This window comes from Acartia tonsa, chromosome 13, assembly GCF_053477335.1.
Source record: "Acartia tonsa isolate MP-2025a chromosome 13, ASM5347733v1, whole genome shotgun sequence".
NCBI classification, from domain to species: Eukaryota; Metazoa; Arthropoda; class Copepoda; order Calanoida; family Acartiidae; genus Acartia; species Acartia tonsa.
Window position 1 is genome coordinate 31,835,042 of NC_137272.1, and position 5,421 is coordinate 31,840,462.

General features: G+C 31.0%; 1 long non-coding RNA gene across 1 annotated transcript; it reads right to left on the minus strand.

The window, feature by feature from the left end:
- Positions 1 to 2,931: 2,931 nt before the first annotated feature.
- Positions 2,932 to 5,421, minus strand: LOC145304012 (uncharacterized). Its single transcript, XR_013873946.1, has 3 exons — positions 5,129 to 5,421; positions 3,755 to 4,662; positions 2,932 to 3,316 (listed from the first exon to the last, which is right to left on the minus strand). It is a non-coding gene; the product is annotated as an uncharacterized LOC145304012 (long non-coding RNA).

A 5,421-nucleotide genomic window follows, 5' to 3' on the forward strand; every position in this document is an offset into this window, starting at 1 on the left:
TAATTTTGTTTTTCTTTTCTTTTCCTGGTACGTTAACTTTCTAAGAAAACTACTTATAGAGCAGCTTTGCAACATCACTAACTACGAATGACAACATGGCAAAAAAATGAATGATGTAAAATATTATAAAAATGATTCACAGCTTAGTTAGCACTGTTGCAGTGAATAAGATTTAAAGATTGGGAGAAATTAAAGTCGGGTTTCATGGATATTCTGTGACACCAGTAGGAGAGCATGGACCTGTGTATATGAACTGTCTGTTTTAGAAATGAAAATGTCTTTATATGCAGAGAGGGAGGGGACACCCCAAATAAAAAAGCTTGGAAGCCCCTGATAAACTGATATAAAGAAAATTACTTTTCTGTTAATAAAAATTTTTGGTGGAAAAGTTTTGACACTGCTAGATTATACAATATACATATCACACATAATATAATTATACATAACACATCAAGATTTAATAAAAGTACCCAGAGTTTTTGAGCCATAAAATAGAATATCTTTGGTAACCAGTATATATATTCCACAGGCCAATGTAATTGTCTTGAATTCCCTGCTGATAAATATTTGTCTTTTAAAAAAATATAAAAATCTTTTGCTTTTTGTTGCAAGATTAGTTTTCATGAACTCTGATGCCTTTTTAAGATTAAAACATGCGATACACACTCAAGCAAACATTTTGAAGACCACTCTTTGTTGTAGATCCTTAGAAATGAAAACTATGTTCCCCCATAGCCTTACGTACGAACTGACTGACTGACAAAGTGAATTATAGAGTAGCTTCGCTACTAAAATAGTACACGCGCAGTAACAGATCTTCTCATACAGTGAATATACTGTGATACTTAAGAAGTCATCAATCATAGACACTGCCATAAATGTAAGTGCACTAAACTATTAAACTTGGGTTGGGATACAAATTATCTACAAAAGAAACTATGAAGATTTTATAAAATTAATGAAAATCTTTATAAAGCTAATATAAAGTTAATAAAGATGGTTATTTTTTTTCTTCGTAATTCCATAAGATTGGGTGTAAGGTTTTAGTCACATGCTATTAAAAAGTCAAACCAAATGTATAGGTATGAAATGGTCCATAATTTAAAACAGTTTGACTTTTGACATTATGGGAAGTACAACCTTCCCACTATTTATATCAAAGAAGCTGTAAATCTTATTTAATACCTGTATTTGCGACAACTTAGAAAATGTTATTTTTAGCAACTTCAAAAGGTCTTCTATTTTGTTTAATTTTCTTTTTTATTTAGGGTAATTTTTTTTTATTGGGGCTTCGCCCAAAGTGTGAAGGGCATACCCCATATACATTTTTGCTTATAAAAAAATTTTAAATTGAAAAAAAAATCCATTAAATTATACATGAAAACTTTTTTTGTATTTTTGTATCCCATCCACTTTATTACTCAATTGAAACTGTCACAAAGAAGAATCTTGGTGGAAAAACTCACTTGGTGGAGATGGTGTGGCTGTTAAATAGCGAGTATTTTTCTTGCATGAAGTAGTATATTGGGGGAAAACTCAAAGATGGTGTGGTCGTAAAATAGCTAGATATAATTTTTTTATTGTAAAAGAATTATGGTGGAAATACTCAGAGATGACGTGGCCGTAAAATAGCGAGTATTTTTCTTGCATGAAGGAGTATATTGGGGGAAAACTCAAAGATGGTGTGGTCGTAAAATAGATAGATATAAATTTTTTTATTGTAAAAGAATTATGGTGGAAATACTCAAAGATGACGTGGCCGTAAAATAGCGAATATTTTTCTTGCATGAAGGAGTATATTGGGGGAAAACTCAAAGATGGTGTGGTCGTAAAATAGCTAGGTATATTTATTTTTATTGTAAAAGAATTATGGTCGAAAGAGATGCTGTTGCCGTAAAATAGCAAGTTTTTTCCTAGCATGTAGAAGAATCTTGGTAGAAAAACTCAAAGACATTGAAACCTTGAAGTAGCAAGTATTTTTCCTTTCATGTAGAAGAAACTTGGGGGAAAAACTCACAGGAGATGGTGTGGCCGTAAAATAGCTAGGTATAATTTTTTTTATTGTAAAAGAATTGTGGTGGAAATACTCAGAGATGACGTGGCCGTAAAATAGCGAGTATTTTTCTTGCATGAAGGAGTATATTGGGGGAAAACTCAAAGCAGGTGTGGTCGTAAAATAGCTAGGTGTAAATTTTTATTGTAAAAGAACTATGGTCGAAAAACTCAAAGATGCTGTTGCTGTAAAATAGCAAGTTTTTTTTCTAGCATGTAGAAGAATCTTGGTGGAAAAACTCAAAGACATTGAAACCTTGAAGTAGCAAGTATTTTCCAATCATGTAGAAGAAACTTGGTGAAAAAACTCACAGGAGATGGTGTGGCCGTAAAATAGCAACTATTTTTCTTGCAGTATCTAGAATCTTGGAGAAAAACTCAGGTTTGGCCCTGAAATAGCGAGTATTTGCATGTAAGAGAATCTTGAGGGAAATCTCAGAGATTATGTGGCCCCTAAAGTATCAAGTATTTTTATTGCATGTAAAATAATTTTGATCCAAAATCTCAGAAATTGTGTGGGTGTAAAATAGGAAGTATTTTTCTTACTTGTAGAAGAATCTTGAAGGAAAATCTCAGAAATGATATGGCACTGAAGTACCAAGTATTTTTCTTGCATGTAGAAGAATTTTGATCCAAAATTTCAGAAATGGTGTGGTTGATGGATCTTCATTTAATTTGAAAATGATTAATAGCTGTTTTCCTAGGTTTTTTTTTCAAAATTTGACCAACCTCCTGAAATAAATTTCTTACTTTTTCTTTTTTAAGCTATTTTAAAAAATGAAGGTCAATTTCAAACACCAACCAGCTCAAGTGCCCCTAGAGGCAGTTTTGTACTATTGGATACGATCATTCTTTACAATATTCAAAAATACATTTTGCAGCAAAATTTTTATTTGAAGAAAAATAAATTCAGATTTCTTAGAATGTAACAAAATTAACTGTTCATATGAGAGAGAAAAATCAATCTTTCCTTTTTTAATAACTTTCAAACAAATACGAATCTAAATTATATTAATTTTCTTCCATTTTTCCAAAGATATGTTTGTTATTTATCATATGTTAAAAATATTAGCAGCAAAGTTAGGATTTTGCTCCTTAAGATTATGCTGACAAAGCTGTGACATCTTGTGTAATTATTTGGAACTATCATTGTTGATTTGATACAGACTGAATTATTCTTGAAATGGCGGGAAATTTCTGGCACAGTTGTGACATCTTGCGGCAATATTTCCAATTAATATTGCTAACTTCAGCATGAGGGTACCTGAAAGATTGCAGGATATTACCTATTGTTTAGAGCAGAAAAAAAGTTCTAAAAACCAAAGATCTAAATGGCCGATAAATTGATGCACATCCCCAATTATTATACACCAAATCACCCCTTTTGTAGATTACAATATGTGGTTTAAACGTTTGGACTCTTAACTTAATGAACTAACAAATCAAAATTCCACAAAGTTATTAAGATAACAAATGAGAAAAAGTTATTGTATAACTTTGGGACTAGTGTAATAACCATCTAATTGTCTCCTCCCTCCCAGCTAAATAACTGTGAAGGATGTTAACATAAGAAAACATGGAAAGGGGAAACGAATTCTGGAATTCTGGTAATTTTGTGTAACATTTTACATCAATTTATCAGCCATTGTCTTATCTCTTTAGATCCCTGAGATAACCTTATTCTTGGTCCAAATAAATTTACCTTGTTTTCAGAAAGTACACTTCATCATGATTACAACTTTCCACTAGAAATAGTTTTAGATTTGGCAAATCAAAACTAAAATCTCTGAGAACAATAAATAGATATGATTCATCTAATTATACTCTATATATCTCGTAGGTAGGCAAGCAAAAGTAGTAGGGATTTTTGTTTGATACAGAGGATATCTGAATTTACTGGGTGGGTTAAGTTGTGATTTTCAAGGAAGCTGAAATCTCACACCCTAATCAGTTTGATTTAAGGGGGAGGGGAAGATCAAAACCCTGTGCATGCCACTTCTTGTTAACTTGTCCATTTTTAAAAAGTTATATCTATTTTCCTAGAAGAAATTCTGGTACACAAAATCGCCAAGAATTGTAGACTTTCACAATTATCTTCAACAATCTTATAAGAATTTGTACTAATATAGGTCAGACTATCACATAGAATTATATTTTTTAACTTTGGAAATTTGACATAAGTATCTGGATCAAAAAATCCTTTAATCACAACTAATGTTTCTAAGTTATAGCAGTATTGATGGAAATACAAATAATCTGAACTTTTAACAATTAAAGCTTTCAAGTTTTCAAGTTTAAAATCTGAATCAAAATTAACTGATCTTACATCACAAAGTAGTCCTAATAATGTCAAGTTTAAAGCATTGGCTATCAGAAAATTATAGTTTAGATCTTGAAATCGGCCAGAATGGATCACTAGATGTGTTAGATTAGGTAAACTAAAATCACTTTGTTCTAAACCACTATATTCTACATTAAAAAGTTCTAGGCTTGTGATTGTATTTCTGAAATTTAGTATTAAAGCTTGTATTCTACAATTTTGAAGAATTAAAGAATCTAATTGACTTTGTGTGATGGTTTCTTCGAGATCTATCTCATAATTTCTCATTCCTTATTCATTTTACATTCAATACATCAATAAATATCCATTTATTTACAAAGTTTTATAATAACGTTTTATTATTCGTTGACTTAACAACTTTAAGGAATTTGGTGATTTTTGATTGGTTGTTTTATTAAGTTGAGTGTTCAAACGTTTCAACCAAAAAATTTTATCTACAGAAGGGATCATTATTGGGGATGTACATCAATTTATCGGCCAATGTCTGATCTTGGATCCCTGATAAAAATCTATGCATGTAGTACTTTGAAATTTGCATTATTCTAAAGAAATTTTAAGGAGAATTCCTTTTTATGATTAAAAGGAACACATATTATATAATAAATTAATAAAAAGTTAGAAAATTAAAGTCGTGTGCTATGCATATATTAAAAATCATAAAACAGTTAAATAGTTCCCCCCCCCCCCCCCCCTATCCTTTTACTAGATTAAGTATTAAGCTGTATTGAATGGAACCTTGATCCCCAGCAACTTTAAGAAATTTGATTGTGTTGGCATAATTTTTTATCAATCTTTTTGCTAGCCCTGAGGTAGTGTGGGATAGCCCTGAATTCATTCTTTGGTTCTTTTTTTGTATCAATAACAAAAAGTATTTTAGTGCAGAGTGAGAGAGGGGATAATGGGCTGTTTGTTACAATAGTCCCCAAAGTTCTATTAAAACGTTTTTATGTTCATTGGCTGAAAAACCTTGGGGACTTTTGATTTGTTGGTTAATTAAGTTGAGTGTTCAAACGTTTCAACCACTAATT